Source organism: Arachis stenosperma, chromosome 7 (genome assembly GCF_014773155.1).
Source record: "Arachis stenosperma cultivar V10309 chromosome 7, arast.V10309.gnm1.PFL2, whole genome shotgun sequence".
Classification (NCBI taxonomy): domain Eukaryota; kingdom Viridiplantae; phylum Streptophyta; class Magnoliopsida; order Fabales; family Fabaceae; genus Arachis; species Arachis stenosperma.
The window spans coordinates 12,832,896-12,850,931 of record NC_080383.1 but is presented as its reverse complement, the minus strand read 5'-3'; the positions used below and the strand labels follow the sequence as shown (position 1 = coordinate 12,850,931).

The window sequence follows — 18,036 nt, the reverse complement described above, 5'->3', positions numbered from 1 at the left end:
TTCGGTATTTAATACCACGAATACGCATCGTATCTTTCCATTTCAAGAAGCGTTGTAAGTCTATAAAAAGGGGAACCACGATTTTCGCAAGGTATGTAACCTAATCCTAACTTTCGACCTCATAGACACTTTATTGACTTTGACATCGAAGTGTCATTGCAGGTCCCTTTCCATCCGATTCTCATTCAGTGTTTCGAAAGAGAATTAGTCAAGAAACATCCAATACCTGATCTGACCTGAATAAAAATAATAAAACAGAATCAAAAGATAAAAATAGAGCTTTAAAACTAGTAATCCCAACTCGAATAATTTAGTGATTAGGGTTACGAAACAAAACCAAAGCCAAATGCAATTCAATTGGTGACTTTGTCATCGAGTTAAACCTTAAAGTGACAACTAAATTTTTGCTCTAATTTTAAATTAATCCTTGGATTTTCAGTTAGCTCAATTTGAATCTTAAATTTTCACGTTATGTAACGTGGATACTTAATATCATATATTAGAATTAGTTCGATTACATATAATGAGATGATAACGTATTAATTAGTAACATATAAGATATTAGCGGGGATAGTAATATTATATATCATAACATAATTTATCTACATATCACTTTTATATCATTAAGGGTGGAAACAAACCAAATCTACAATATAGTTAATTGTTTAAATCTGGCATATAGTTTGTTGTAAACTAATTTTTTAAGTACTAAATTTGACATGCTATGAAGTGTGATGTAATCTTATATTTATTAAAAAGTTTGATAATTTTTTTTAATTATTTAAAAAAATATTTTTTAATAAAAAATTACTTATAAGTAATATACTAAATTAAATATTTAAAATAATATTTAAATTTTTAAAGCATTTAAAAAATATAAAAATATTTAATTATGATAAAGTCTAACAAATTTTAAAAAAGTATTTATATAGTTATTTATATCTTAACAAAGTTCAAGTAGATCTAGCAAGCTAATTAGATTAATTTGTGAGTTTCGACCCTAATAAATTTAGACTTTTAAAAAAGTTTAGATCTGGACCTATTTTGTGATCAATAGATCTAGGTTTTCAAACATTTTGTAAACTAAGTTTCTAACCAAGTTATCGCGCATTTTTTCTCTTTCGTACGTATGCGGGTGCTGCTACTTTTTTTTTTGTTTCTTCTTCTTCTTATTCATTTGTTATCTTCTTATTTTGTGTGTTTCTTTTTTCAACGTTGTTGTTGTCATTATTGTTGCCACCTTTATCCTGTTATTGTTTAATTACTTCTCCTCCTTCTTTTTCATCTTCATCCTCCTTTATTATCATCATCGTCCACTTCATCTTCATCTTCTTCTTCTCCTATGCATCTTGAGAAAACTAGAGCACATAAATTTTGATGCAAAACACAAAAAAAATTGGTGTACAGTTCAAAATTTTTTTCTTTTCAACACATAAATTTTTTAAGGACCACATACTCGAAGCATTGACACCAAAAAAAATACGCACAATACATCAATTTTGGTGTATAACACAAATTTTAGTGTATAGTACAAATATTTTGATCCACAGTGTAACGACCCAACTTCTAGCATGTCATGACCAAAGCTAGCAGCCAAGCGCTACTATTTAACTGACTTTATATACTTTAGAACATATATTAAGTGTATACATATGAGCTTGTAGCGCTAGTCGAGAATCGTGTATCTAGTCGCGCATATTGCAATAATTATAAATTAAGCAGGTAATACAGGAAATGGAAAAAGCATAGCATAGCATACTCATATCATACATGAAATTCCCGCAGGCTTAATTCATCACAAAATCAAAGTTCATACTTGATTACATACTTCATCTTTAATGCTTACAGGCCCCGGCTCACAAGAGCCACCCTAGATTGAGACCCGATCTACATTATTAAATAAATAAAAAGAGTTACCCCTCTAAAAAGACTATTCAAGAGTGAGAAGTAAGAACCACTATTATTAAGACTACTACCATTACTGCTACTACTGCTGCTGCCGATACTGGATCTCCAGAAACTACTGTCACAATATGCTGAAGTAAGGGAATCACTCTGACGCGCCGGTGATATTGCTGCTGCTCGCATCCTCTGTGGAGTCCTCTTCCCCGGTCTCAAAAGAGCTAGAGTACAGATCCGCCATCATCTGGTCAATCCACGCCTCTGAGCTAAACTCAGTGCAGAACCAGAGCTTTCAGGAACCCCTGGCCTGTCGAATCCTGGCTCGGCTACAGAGGCTGGTGGTGGAACATCGGGCATAGGTACATCAGGAACTACTTGATCCTTCTCAGGGTTGAACCATAGTGGATATTCGGGTATGTCAATGATCGGAGACTTCGGTATTACCTCTGCCATGTTCATAGGGTAAGGCAGAAAAGGATATTGGCTTCTGCCGAGGTGAAGCTCGGATAGCAGTGTATCACAAGGCATGTTAGGGTCAAACTCCTGGCTGAGCAGAGGGTGAGAGAAAAGACAGTCGGGAAGATTGTAGCTGCGTGTAATTCTTAGTCCAGTAAGGTACTATACGAAAAATCTAAGGGAGTCCGCAGCCTAAGTCTAATCGTTTATAAGGTCACAACAGTAATCAATCATACAAACAGATGCAATCACAAGTATATAACAGTATAACAGTCACATATACAAGTAAGCAGACACAAGCAAGAAAATGCAGCAACCAAGTATGATGCATGTCTGGTCTTACACAGGTCAACAACTTATGTGTCGGTTGGCTATCCGCAGCCCGACGTTACCCGGCCCAAGTCCGGATATCGCTACTCCACTGGGTCGGTCGCGCACTGATGCCCGAAACACAATCGCGGCACTAATAAAGAATGACCCAAAAATACAAGGTGCTCCCAGTGAGTAGCAGTCCATATGGCGAGTGTCCCCACGTTCATATAGTCTCTGGCCAGGCGGATGGAAGTCCGCTCTGCCAGGTACTTCTTAGCACCTTGAGGTTTATAGTTTCTTCTTTCGCAGCACATCTCAACAAAATTTATTTCTAAGGGATTTCTGCTCCCTTTTTTATAAAAACTTGTGCCCAACTCTTTCTTAAAATGTCTCAACCATATCACGTTTTACCATTTTGCCATTTTTATTTAACTTTTCTTTTTACAGTTTTTATTAGGTTTCTGATGATACTTTCACCCCTAATGTTATCATTTTATCATTGTATCTTCTTTTTTTAATTTACATTTCCTCCTTGATTAAGTAAATTATTCATTTTTAATTTTACTTTATGCCTGAAATTACTAATATGCTCCTAAATATTCTAGTTCAACCGTTTAACCTTATTTAACATCAAAATTTCACCGGATTAATTCTAATAGTTGCTTATGATTAAAATTATTTCTAATATTTTTATTAAATGTTAATTTTCACCATAAAGGACCTAAAACCAAATTTATCCTTTATTAATTTATTTACTTATTCTAGTTACCGTTTTTTACCATTTTGCTTCTAACATATTCAGAGGTATAGTTTTTATATTTTTTTTCACTTTTTGTGACGTTTAAAGCTTGAAACTTAAATCCCAAGCATTTCTATGCTTCTTGCTATTCTCACACAAAATTCAGAGGCAATACAACAATATATTACACATATTTAGCAAGCCAAAACAGTGGTAACTCACAAAATTTCCAGAAATTTAAAACAAACATAAATTCACCACAAAGTGGCTCATATAAGTACCGAAAACAAGCACAACTATACTCTAACTAATCCTAACCCTTACCTCTTATCTAATTCAGTTATTAAACCTTTCTCACACTAGAAAACGTGCATACAAGGGCAAAATTACAACTGGTGGTAGTGAGTTTTGTTTTGGGCCTAAACTGTCGCAAAACGTCGAAATTCAACCACTGTGAGCTCGAAACTCCTTAACTCTTTAGGCGTGCTCCATGGGTGCTTCAAGAGGAATCCTCTATACATGGAGGAGAGTAAGGATTCATCATGGCTACTTTTTTTTTAAAGAAAAAGAAAAGGAGAAAGAACAAGAGTTTACCTAGTCGAAATTCAGTATAAACGCAAAGATTGGCAAAAACGGACAAGAGTTTATGCTTGTATGGTTTGAGTCCTTTAAGAACACTTGAATAATAGTGTATGAATAGTGAGATAAGAAACTAAAAATGCAGGTAGTATGTGCATAATTTTCTCTGTTTCTTCTTTCTCACTCACGGTTCTTATCTCTCTCTTTTATGGTAAAATATTGAATTTTTGCTTGGTAATTGTCTTAAATAAAATTTGAAATCTAACCTAACTAAATTTGTTAAAAGAGGGTTGGAAAAATTAGAGAGAAATAGGCTGATAGCAAGAGAGAAGAGACGTGATTTCAAGAAAACATAGTATGCGTCATAATGACGTGTTTATCTACAATTAATTGCGGTTAATTACTCATGGTTAAAAACACAACAGAGAGGGGTGAGAGGCTGAGATAATCTCGGTCCAGAGGCTAAGAGAGGGAGGCCGAGTTACTTGGGTAGCAAACAAGAGGATTTGGGACCTCTATGAGTCATTTGCAGAAAATTAGGCAGAAATTCGATTCGGATAACTTTTACCGTGCAATAAAACAATTCATGGATAATAACTATTCTTAAAGAAGTAAATCATGAAGAGATAGCTAATATAAATATAGAAACACATTTACTTAAATAGAAATTACTTTTACCACTGGTTCTGAGATTTTTGGTTACTAGAATTTTTCTCGATGCACGCACAAGCGTCACTAAAAGCGTTTTTGCGGCTCAAAAGTTTCTGGTATGGTAACTAAGCTAATGCTAAGATAGTATTTAATATACATTAGTCAAATTTGACTTAGAGGGATTAATTACCCTCATAAAGCCAAGTTTGACCTTGTAACTCTCTTCTTCTTTTTAATTTTTAATTTTTTTCAGCCAGAAAAGTCTATTTATTGAAAATCTAATTCTTACATTCTACCCTCCTTAAAGAAAATTTTGCCTTCAAAATTTAGTCACGTGTGAATAACTATGGATAATCCGTCTTCATTGTGCTCTCTAGCTCCCAGGTGTATTTTTCCATGCCATATCGTCCCCAAGCAACTTTTACTAACGGAACCTCCTTGCCTCTCAATTGTTTGATACTCCAGTCGACTATTTGCACGGGTGGTACTCAAAACGTCAAGTCATCCCGTAACTATACTGTTTCAGGTTCTAGGACATGACTTTCATCAAGATTATATTTTCTAAGTTGAGAAAGTGAAATACATCATGAAGATTGGAAAGATAAGGGGGAAGAGCTTGTTGGTAGGCTACTACTGATCAGAATTTTTTTAGAATCTGAAAAGGACCTATGAACCTAGGGCTTAGTTTCTTGGTCTTGAGACTACGACCCACTCCGGTGGTTGGTGGTAATTTAAGAAAAACATGATCACCCTCACTAAACTCTAAAGGTTTCCTTCTCCTATTTGCATAGCTCTTCTGTCGGCTCTTAGCCGTCAAAATCCTCTCGTGAATTCTCTTAATTTGCTCAGTTGTCTCTTGAACTAGCTCTAGTCCCAACATATTGGATTATTTTCCTTCATACCAGCATAGTGGGGATTGGCATTTGCGACCGTAGAGTGCTTTGTATGGTGCCATCCCGATACTTGCATGAAAACTGTTGTTGTAGGCATATTCTACAAGTGGCAGGTATCTTTCCCAACTTCCTTTCTGGTCTAGTGCACATGCTCGTAGCATATCTTCTAGTGTCTGAATAGTCCTTTCCGATTGGCCATCCGTTTGAGGATGATAAGCTGTACTTATGTGTAGACATGTTCCGAATGCTTTCTGAAAAGCTCTCCAAAATAGTGAAGTGAATCTCGAGTCCCTATCTGACACAATACTGGATGGTACCCCGTGCAACCTGTAACATCCTACCACACAGAGCTTTATGCTTAAGCCATAAAATAGAGGTAGTATGGTATTACGACCTCTAAATAAAATATATATAATAATAATAATGAAAAGGAGATAGTATACGAGGAGCCTTAAAAAAACGGTAAAACAAAATCACAAAATAAAAGTGCAACGCTCTGAAGATATGGATTACTTGTGTGAGAAGAAAACTAAAGTTCATTAACATATATATACAAAAGACAAGAGTAGGGGGTCAATAGTACGAAATAACAAGCTCCTAACTCAGCCTGCGAAGCCAAGGCTGGCCGAATAATATTTACATACATATATACACATCTCAAAATCCAAAATACATAGACAAAATCCTAGTTCTCCATAATCCTCTAGGAGGAGCAAGATAAACAAGTATATAAGAGGAGAATCTATATATACATATATCAAAAGATCAAAAGAAACCACTTCACTGCAGAAGCTCCAAACGCCTAGCGAGGTGCCTCTCGACTTGCATTTGAAAAACAACAACACAGTATAGAATGAGAACCAGAGGTTCTCAACATAGTAAAGGTGCCACGCATATAACATATAAGATCCTAGGAATCCTAGAGGCAATCCTAAAACGCCGTCACTCGGATATAAAGTTTAAGGAACTAAAAACAGAAGCTATAAGTGGGTGGTTATCTAAAGGTTCTCAAACCTAACTAACACTTAACCTGTACATTAAACTTCTCTACCTTTCCTCCGTTCCTCCGTCTCATATGAGTTACACAGACAAACAAGCAAAACAAGGCAAACACAAGTAGTTCACAAGTAATACGAATAACAATCATAATAAATAGCAGGTTATAATCACATAGGCAATCCCATATAGTTCACAAGCAAGAAAATCAGACAATATGCACATGATGTATGCTTGTCCTATGGCTGATGAGTCTCATCTGTCAGTTATCAAGCCAACCCGATAAGTCTGACTGCTAAATCCTTGGACTGTCCCCATTTCACATCCCCATGAGTCTATGCATAGCTTTTTCTCTTTTTATTCATATTTCATACATTCATATATATAACTTTACTCAATGGGGGTTACCATTCCTGGGAATTTATATGTGCCCGGTCACTCTTACGACGTGGGATCAACAGAGTATCGAGTCTCAACTTGGAACGTGTGGTAGCAAGCCATAGTACTTTACCCAGGGAAACTCGTATCTCAGATAACATTGAATGTATAAGCCACATAAGTATTTATAATCATTCATATTCATTACCCAATCGGTCGTCATAGCCATGGCAACTTATATCCTTCATGCATACATATTCTTCTCATACAACTCATCACTTTTTAATCTTTACTTCATTCTCAAGTTATCTCTATTTCCTAGCTCCAACTTATTACTAAGCTTATCATTATGTTCTAGGGCTAAAAGGGTAAAAACAGAGGTATTGGGGGTTTAAAAGTGAGCTTTAAAACACAAAAACTCCTTTGCTGAAAACAGGGGGTCACACATACGTGTGAACCACGCGTACGCGTGGGCGTGGAAACGGACCAGTTCGCGTAAGCATCCCTTCTTCACGCGCACACATGTGCGCCAAACTGAAGCCCATGGTTGCGTATGAGGATTTTCGCGTACACATATACCCCAGGCCATGCGTACTCGTGGGCGTACATTTTGGCCCATTTCGCGTACGCATAGACTCGTTTGCGCACGCATATACACGAGCAGTGGCTACCATATGCGAATGAGGGGTATGCGTACACAGAAATCCCAGGTCACGCGTACGCGTGGGCATACGTTTTATAAAAAAAATTTGGCTAAGTCTGAAACCTGCAGAATGCTCATTTTAAACCCCAAACTTCCGACGCGCATAACTTTTTTATTTTAAAACATTTTTCATTCGTTCTTCGAACAGCGTAAACTTCACGGACCCAATTTTCATTTGAAATAAGTTTGGAACAATATGGAGGTCCGGAAGTCGAGTTATGATTCACCAAAATTTGGCCAAAAATTAATTTTTCACAAGACCTCAAACCTTAATTTTTACAAAAACCAAACTCAAAACCATATCCCACTCATACAAGTAGTACCACAATTTATCATTTACAGCACCTCCATCACCTAAATCAACCATTCCTCAATATTATATCATTTCATACATTAATTTCCGCAACTAACTAACAAGGTCATTAATCATTCATCATATACATACATTCAATCTTTAACACCTTACCAATCATCATTAAAGCTTCACATAACATTCTATACTTCATCCTCAATATCAAACCACAACCAACTCCCAGCTTAATTCACAATTATTCTCAAGACACTAAACAATTTAACATACACATGCATTCAATTCCTATCCTATGGTCATCTAGTCTAATTTTTTACAGAACATTATATATTAAATACATGAAACCTAAACTATACCTTAGCCGACTTTCACGTATTTCCTGAGGCAACCTACTAATGCACCAAACACAGCTCCAAGAGATCCAAAAATTACCAAAGCATGATTCCCCAAACTCCACCAAGCTTCCAAATCACTTATACACAACCCTAATACACATATATCATACATACATACTTAAAATTCAGAATTTAACATACTAAAACCAAGAATTAGCTAGAGTTAGAGATCCTCACCGTACCCACAAGCCAAACAAACCAAATCCAACAAGCTTCACAAGCTAAATTGAACCTAGAGAACCAAAATCAATAAATTCTCAACTTGGATACTCACAACTTTTGAAAATCAAGGGATAGAGCAACTGGAGTGATAGAGTGGCTTACCTATGAAATTGTTCTGATAGATTTGTAGAGCTTGACGCGGTAGACACATGGCCACAAACGTTGCGGCGATCGGAGCTCGGAGCAAGAAGTTATGGTGGATTTAATGGAAGATAAGGGTTTGTTCCTTACCTTCTTCCTCCTTTGGCCTTGGAATATGAATGAGGAAATGAAGGGAGATGTAATGAGCTGAGGCTTATTAATTGGCAAGTGTGGTTTGGGTCTTGGGCCCATTTTGGGTCTGGTTCGACTGGTTCGGCCTGTTCGACCTAATCTTGGGCCAAATTCTTTGAAATTAATGTCAAAATTCTTATTTTAATTCGCTCATTCTTATTTTACTATAAAATTTACATTTCTAAAGTATCTTATTAAAATTTAATTTATTAGTTAATTATTCGCTAATTTAACGGAGCTTGCATAACCTGACTATTTCCCGAATATAAAGTTGTGTGAGCCTTTCCATTGAATAGTTGGTGCAGGAAATTGTGATCAATACTTTTCAAAACATAAACAATCCCTAGTAATGGCTCCAAAGACTTGGTGCTCAATACCATGGCATAAACACAACTTCGCACAACTAACCAGCAAGTGCACTGGGTCGTCCAAGTAATAAACCTTACGCGAGTAAGGGTCGATCCCACGGAGATTGGTGGTATGAAGCAAGCTATGGTCACCTTGTAAATCTCAGTCAGGCAGACTCAAATGGGTATAGATGATGAATAAAGTAATAAGATAAAGATAGAGATACTTATGCATATCATTGGTGAGAGCTTCAGATAAGCGAATGAAGATGCCTTCCCTTCCGTCTCTCTGCTTTCCTAATGTCTTCATCCAATCCATCTTACTCCTTTCCATGGCAAGCTCATGTAGGGTTTCACCGTTGTCAATGGCTACCTCCCATCCCCTCATTGGAAATACGTCCCTGATGCTCTGTCACAGCATAGGCTAACCATCTGTCGGTTCTCAATCAGGCCGGAATAGAATCCAGTGATTCTTTTGCGTCTGTCACTAACGCCCCGCCCTCAGGAGTTTGAAGCACGTCACAGTCATTCAATCATTGAATCCTACTCAGAATACCACAGACAAGGTTAGACCTTCCGAATTCTCTTGAATGCCGCCATCAGTTCTTGCCTATACCACGAAGACTCTGATCTCACGGAATGGCTGGCTCGTTTGTCAGGCGAGCACTCGGTTGTCAGGCGATCAACCATGCATCATGCAATCAGAAATCCAAGAGATATTCACTAAGCCTCGAATGCTTGTAGAACAAGAATGGTTGTCAGTCACCTTGTTCATAGGTGAGAATGATGATGAGTGTCACGGATCATCACATTCATCAAGTTGAAGAACAAGTGATATCTTGGACAAAGAACAAGCGGAATTGAATAGAAGAACAATAGTAATTGCATTAATACTCGAGGTACAGCAGAGCTCCACACCTTAATCTATGGTGTGTAGAAACTCCACCGTTGAAAATACATAAGAACAAGGTCTAGGCATGGCCGAATGGCCAGCCTCCCAAATGATCTAAGATAGCATAAAATTAGAAGATAGCTACCCAGATTTTCCAATACAATAGTAAAAGGTCCTACTTATAGAAAACTAGTAGCCTAAGGTGTACAAAGATGAGTAAATGACATAAAAATCCACTTCCGGGCCCACTTGGTGTGTGCTTGGGCTGAGCAATGAAGCATTTTCGTGTAGAGACTTGTCTTGGAGTTAAACGCCAGCTTTTATGCCAGTTTGGGCGTTTAACTCCCATTTAGGTGCCAGTTCCGGCGTTTAACGCTGGAATTTCTTGAGGTGACTTTGAACGCCGGTTTGGGCCATCAAATCTTGGGCAAAGTATGGACTATCATATATTGCTGGAAAGCCCAGGATGTCTACTTTCCAACGCCGTTGAGAGCGCGCCAATTGGGCTTCTGTAGCTCCAGAAAATCCACTTCGAGTGCAGGGAGGTCAGAATCCAACAGCATCTGCAGTCCTTTTGAGTCTCTGGATCAGATTTTTGCTCAGATCCCTCAATTTCAGCCAGAAAATACCTGAAATCACAGAAAAACACACAAACTCATAGTAAAGTCCAGAAAAGTGAATTTTAATTAAAAACTAATAAAAATATACTAAAAACTAACTAGATCATACTAAAAACAATGCCAAAAAGCATACAAATTATCCGCTCATCACAACACCAAACTTAAATTGTTGCTTGTCCCCAAGCAACTGAAGATCAAATAAGATAAAAAGAAGAGAATATGCAATGAACTCCAAAAACATCTATGAAGATCAGTATTAATTAGATGAGCGGGGCTTTTAGCTTTTTGCCTCTGAATAGTTTTGGCATCTCACTTTATCCTTTGGAACTCAGAATGATTGGTCTCTTTAGGAACTCAGAATCCAGATAGTGTTATTGATTCTCCTAGTTAAGTATGATGATTCTTGAACACAGCTACTTATTGAGTCTTGGCCGTGGCCCAAAGCACTCTGTCTTCCAGTATTACCACCGGATACATACATGCCACAGACACATAATTGGGTGAACCTTTTCAGATTGTGACTCAGCTTTGCTAAAGTCCCCAATTAGAGGTGTCCAGGGTTCTTAAGCACACTCTTATTGCCTTGGATCACAACTTTATTTCTTTCTTTTTCTTTCTTTTTCTATATATTTTGTTTTTCGGTTTTTTTTTTTTTTTGCTTCTCTTTTTTTTTTTGTATTCACTGCTTTTTCTTGCTTCAAGAATCATTTTTATGATTTTTCAGATCCTCAGTAACATGTCTCCTTTTTCATCATTCTTTCAAGAGCCAACATTCATGAACCACAAACTCAAAAGATATATGCACTGTTCAAGCATACATTCAGAGAACAAAAGTGTTGCCACCACATCAAAATAATTAAACTGTTATAAAATTCAAAATTCATGCAATTCTTTTCCTTTTCAATTAAGCACGTTTTTATTTAAGAAAGGTGATAGATTCATAGGACATTCATAACTTTAAGGCATAAACACTAAGACACTAATGATCATAAGACACAAACATGGATAAACATAAGCACTAAAATTCGAAAAACAGAGGAATAAAGAACAAGGAAATCAAGGAACGGGTCCACCTTAGTGATGGCGGCTCTTCCTTCCTCTTGAAGGTCCTATGGAGTGCTTGAGCTCCTCAATGTCTCTTCCTTGCCTTTTTTGCTCCTCTCTCATGATTCTTTGATCTTCTCTTATTTCATGGAGGAGGATGGAGTGTTCTTGGTGCTCCACCCTTAGTTGTCCCATGTTGGAACTCAATTCTCCTAGGGAGGTGTTTAGTTGCTCCCAATAGTTTTGTGGAGGAAAGTGCATCCCTTGAGGCATCTCAGGGATCTCATGATGAGAGGGGTCTCTTGTGTGCTCCATCCTTTTCTTGGTGATGGGCTTATCCTCATCAATGGTGATGTCTCCCTCTATGTCAACTCCAACTGAATAACAGAGGTGACAAATGAGGTGAGGAAAGGCAAACCTTGCTAAGGTAGAGGACTTATCCGCCACCTTGTAGAGTTCTTGGGCTATGACCTTATGAACTTCCACTTCTTCTCCAATCATGATGCTATGGATCATGATGGCCCGGTCTAAAGTAACTTCGGACCGGTTGCTAGTGGGAATGATTGACTGTTGGATAAACTCCAACCATCCTCTAGCCACGGGTTTGAGGTCATGCCTTCTCAATTGAACCGGCTTGCCTCTTGAATCTCTCTTCCATTGTGCGCCCTCTTCACATATGATTGTGAGGACTTGGTCCAACCTTTGATCAAAGTTGACCCTTCTTGTGTAAGGATGTTCATCTCCTTGCATTATAGGCAAGTTGAACGCCACCCTCACACTTTCCGGACTAAAATCCAAGTATTTCCCCCGAACCATAGTGAAATAATTCTTTGGATCCGGGTTCACACTTTGATCATGGTTCTTGGTGATCCATGCATTGGCATAGAACTCTTGAACCATCAAGATTCCGACTTGTTGAATGGGGTTGGTAAGCACTTCCCAACCTCTTCTTCGGATCTCATGGCGGATCTCCGGATATTCACCCTTTTTGAGTGAAAAGGGGACCTCGGGGATCACCTTCTTCAAGGCCACAACTTCATAGAAGTGGTCTTGATGCACCCTTGAGATGAATCTATCCATCTCCCATGACTCGGAGGTGGAAGCTTTTGCCTTCCCTTTCCTCTTTCTAGAGGTTTCTCCGGCCTTGGATGCCATAAATGGTTATGGAAAACGAAAAAGCAACGCTTTTACCACACCAAACTTAAAATGTTTGCTCGTCCTCGAGCAAAAGAAGAAAGAAGAGAGTAGAAGAAGAAGAAATGAGGAAGAGGGAGATGGTGGTGTATTCGGCCAAAGAGGGGGAGAAGTGTTGTTTAGGTTGTGTGAAAATGAAGGAGTGAAGAAGGGTTTTTATAGGAGAGAGGGAAGATGGTGTTCGGCCATTATGGGCGGGTTTGGGAGGGAAAGTGGTTTGAATTTGAAGGGTGAGGTTGGTGGGGTTTTATGAAGGATGGATGTGAGTGGTGAAGAGAAAGATGGGATTTGATAGGTGAAGGGTTTTTGGGGAAGAGGTGTTGAGGTGATTGGTGAATGGGGGAAGAAGAGAGAGAGTGGTGGTGGGCTCCTGTGGGGTCCACAGATCCTGTGGTGTCAAGGAAAAGTCATCTCTGCACCAAATGGCATCAAAATTCACGTTTTGAGCCATTGCTGGCGTTAAACGCCGGGCTGATGCCCATTCCTGGCGTTTAACGCTAGGTTCTTGCCCTTTTCTGGCGTTTAACGCCAGTCTGGTGTCCCTTTCTGGCGTTAAACGCCCAGAATGGTGCCAGACTGGGCGTTAAACGCCCAACTGCTAGGCTTACTGGCGTTTGAACGCCAGCAGCATCTTCCTCCAGGGTGTGCTGTTTTTCTTCCTGTTTTTCATTCTGTTTTTGCTTTTTCAATTAATTTTGTGACTTCTTATGATCATCAACCTACAAAATAAAATAAAACAACAAAAGAGAATATGTAAAATATAATATTGGGTTGCCTCCCAACAAGCGCTTCTTTAATGTCAGTAGCTTGACAGAGGGCTCTCATGGAGCCTCACAGATACTCAGAGCAATGTTGGGACCTCCCAACACCAAACTTAGAGGTTGAATGTGGGGGTTCAACACCAAACTTAGAGTTTGGTTGTGGCCTCCCAACACCAAACTTAGAGTTTGAATGTGGGAGCTCTTCTTGACTCTGATTTGAGAGAAGCTCTTCATGCTTCATCTCTATGGTGACAGAGGGGTATCCTTGAGCCTTAAACACAAAGGATTCTCCATTCACTTGAATGATCAGTTCACCTCCATCAACATCAATTACAGCCTTTGCTGTGGCTAGGAAGGGTCTGCCAAGGATGATGGTTTCATCTATGCACTTCCCAGTCTCTAGGACTATGAAATCAGTAGGGATGTAATGGTCTTCAATCTTAACCAAAACATTCTCTACAAGTCCATAAGCTTGTTTTCTTGAGTTGTCTGCCAACTCTAGTGAGATTTTTGCAGCTTGTACCTCAAAGATCCCTAGCTTCTCCATTACTGAGAGAGGCATGAGGTTTACACTTGACCCTAAGTCACACAAAGCCTTCTTGAAGGTCATGGTGCCTATGGTACAAGGTATGGAAAATTTCCCAGGATCTTGTCTCTTTTGAGGTAATTTCTGCCTAGACAAGTCATCCAGTTCTTTGGTGAGCAAAGGAGGTTCATTCTCCCAAGTCTCATTTCCAAATAACTTGTCATTTAGCTTCATGATTGCTCCAAGGTATTTAGCAACTTGCTCTTCAGTGACATACTCATCCTCTTCAGAGGAAGAATACTCATCAGAGCTCATGAAAGGCAAAAGTAAGTCCAATGGAATCTCTATGGTCTCATTTTGAGCCCCAGATTCCCATGGTTCCTCATTGGGGAACTCATTGGAGGCTAGTGCACGCCCATTGAGGTCTTCCTCAGTGGCGTTCACTTCCTCCCCTTCCTCTCCAAATTCGGCCATATTGATGGCTTTGCACTCTCCTTTTGGATTTTCTTCTGTGTTGCTTGGAAGAGTACTTGGAGGGAGTTCAGTAACTTTCTTGCTCAGCTGTCCCACTTGTCCTTCCAAATTCCTAATGGAAGACCTTGTTTCAGTCATGAAACTTTGAGTGGTTTTGATTAGATCAGAGACCATGGTTGCTAAGTCAGAGGGGTTCTGCTTAGAATTCTCTGTCTGTTGCTGAGAAGATGATGGAAAAGGCTTGCCATTGCTAAACCTGTTTCTTCCACCATTGTTGTTGTTGAAACCTTGTTGAGGTCTCTCTTGATTCTTCCATGAGAGATTTGGGTGATTTCTCCATGAAGAATTATAGGTGTTTCCATAGGGTTCTCCTAGGTAATTCACCTCTCCCATTGAAGGGTTCTCAGGATCATAAGCTTCTTCCTCAGATGAAGCATCCTTAGTACTGCTTGGTGCATTTTGCATTCCAGACAGACTTTGAGAAATCAAATTGACTTGTTGAGTCAATATCTTGTTCTGAGCCAGTATGGCATTCAGAGCATCAATCTCAAGAACTCCTTTCTTCTGACTAGTCCCATTGTTCACAGGATTCCTTTCAGAAGTGTACATGAATTGGTTATTTGCAACCATTTCAATTAGTTCTTGAGCCTCTGTAGGCGTCTTCTTCAGATGAAGAGATCCTCCAGCAGAGCTATCCAAAGACATCTTGGATAGTTCAGAGAGACCATCATAGAAAATACCTATGATGCTCCATTCAGAAAGCATGTCAGATGGACATTTTCTGATCAATTGTTTGTATCTTTCCCAAGCTTCATAGAGGGATTCTCCATCCTTCTGTCTGAAGGTTTGGACTTCCACTCTAAGCTTACTCCATCTTTGTGGTGGAAAGAACTTTGCCAAGAAGGCATTCACTAGCTTTTCCCAAGAGTCCAGGCTTTCTTTAGGTTGAGAGTCCAACCATATTCTAGCTCTGTCTCTTACAGCAAAAGGGAATAGCATCAGCCTATAGACCTCAGGGTCTACCCCATTAGTCTTGACTGTGTCACAGATTTGTAAGAATTCAGCTAAAAACTGATGAGGATCTTCCATTGGAAGTCCATGGAACTTGCAATTCTGTTGCATTAGAGAAACTAATTGAGGCTTAAGCTCAAAGTTGTTTGCTCCAATGGCAGGGATAGAGATGCTTCTCCCATAGAAGTCGGGAGTAGGTGCAGTAAAGTCACCCAGCACCTTCCTTGCATTGTTTGCATTATTGTTGTTTTCGGCTGCCATGTCTTCTTCTTCTTTGAAGAATTCGGTCAGGTCCTCTAAAGAAAGTTGTGCTTTGGCTTCTCTTAGCTTTCTCTTCAAGGTCCTTTCGGGTTCAGGGTCAGCTTCAACAAGAATGCCTTTGTCTCTGCTCCTGCTCATATGAAAGAGAAGAGAGCAAGAAAATGTGGAATCCTCTATGTCACAGTATAGAGATTCCTTGAGGTGTCAGAGGAAAAGAGAAATAGAAAGAAGAATGAGAAGAAGAATTCGAACTTTAATTAGATAAGGTTCGAATTGTGCATTGAGAAGGAGTGGTACTCCATAAATAGAAGGATGTGAGAGGGAGGGAAGTATTTTTTTTTTTCAAAAATTAATTAAAATATTTTGAAAACTTTTTTGAAAAACACTAATTGATTTTCGAAAATAAAAGTGGAAAAGAAATCAAGTGATTTTTGAAAAAGATTTTTAAATTAGAAATCAAGAAGATTTGATTGAAAACTATTTTGAAAAAGATGTGGTTAAGAAGATATGATTGGTTTTAAAAAGATGTGATTGAAAAGATATGATTTGAAAACAATTTTAAAAAGATATGATTTGAAAACAATAAAAAAAAAGATTTGATTTTAAAAATTAATGACTTGCCTAACAAGAAAAGATATGATTCAAACATGAAACCTTCCTCAACAGAAAAGGCAAAAAATGTTCAATCAAATCATTAATTGTTGGTAAGTATCTTTGAAAAAGGAAAGAAATTAATTTTGAAAACATTTGATTGAAAAGATATGATTTGAAAAAGATTTGATTTTGAAAAACTTTGAAAACTTGAGAAAAAAATTGATTTGAAAACAAAATCTTCCCCCTAGCACCATCCTGGCGTTAAACGCCCAGAATGATATCCATTCTGGCGTTTAACGCCCAAAATGCACCCTTTTTGGGCGTTAAACGCCCAACCAGGTACCCTGGCTGGCGTTTAAACGCCAGTCTGCCTTCTTCACTGGGCATTTTTGAATGCCCAGCTTTTTCTGTATAATTCCTCTGCAGTATGTTCTGAATCTTCAATTCTCTGTATTATTGACTTGAAAAGACACCAATAAAAAATATTTTTGGATTTTTAATAATCAAAATGCAACAAGAATCAAATAACAATGCATGCAAGACACCAAACTTAACAGTTTGTATACTATTGACACTATATGAGACACATAAACACTCAAGTCAAAAGAATTCAAAGATCAGAGTAAGAAATCATCAAGAATTACTTGAAAATCCTTAAGACACATGAATGAATGCATGCAATTGACACCAAACTTAAGATGAGACACTAGACTCAAGCAAAAAACATCAAATATTTTTGGTTTTTATGGTTTTTGTAAATTTTTTTTTTTTGTGATTTTCGAAAATTAAGTGGAAAAAGATATCAAAATTCTTAATGAGAATTCCAGGAATCAGTGCAATGCTAGTCTAAGACTCCGGTCCAGGAATTAGACATGGCTTCATAGCCAGCCAAGCTTTCAAAGAAAGCTTCGGTCCAAAACACTAGACATGGCCAAAGGCCAGCCAAACCTTAGCAAATCACTGCTCCAAAAGCAAGATTGATGAAAATCAACAAGCTCTTGTGATGAAAAGTTGAAACCTCGGTCCAATGAAATTAGACATGGCTTTACAGCCAGCCAGATTTCAACAAATCATCATGAAACTCTAGAATTCATCTTCAAGAATTTCGAAAAAAAATAAATGCCTAATCTAAGCAACAAGATGAACCGTCAGTTGTCCATACACAAGAACAATCCCCGGCAACGGCGCCAAAAACTTGGTGCAGGAAATTGTGATCAATACTTTTCAAAACATAAACAATCCCTAGTAATGGCTCCAAAGACTTGGTGCTCAATACCATGGCATAAACACAACTTCGCACAACTAACCAGCAAGTGCACTGGGTCGTCCAAGTAATAAACCTTATGCGAGTAAGGGTCGATCCCACGGAGATTGGTGGTATGAAGCAAGCTATGGTCACCTTGTAAATCTCAGTCAGGCAGACTCAAATGGGTATAGATGATGAATAAAGTAATAAGATAAAGATAGAGATACTTATGCATATCATTGGTGAGAGCTTCAGAT

The 18,036-nt window shown here is 38.3% G+C and overlaps 1 non-coding gene across 1 annotated transcript; it reads left to right on the top strand.

Moving 5' to 3' along the window:
* Window positions 1-15,430: 15,430 nt before the first annotated feature.
* LOC130943153 (small nucleolar RNA R71) lies at window positions 15,431-15,534 on the top strand. Its single transcript, XR_009071684.1, has one exon. It is a non-coding gene; the product is annotated as a small nucleolar RNA R71 (small nucleolar RNA).
* The last annotated feature ends 2,502 nt before the right edge of the window (window positions 15,535-18,036 follow it).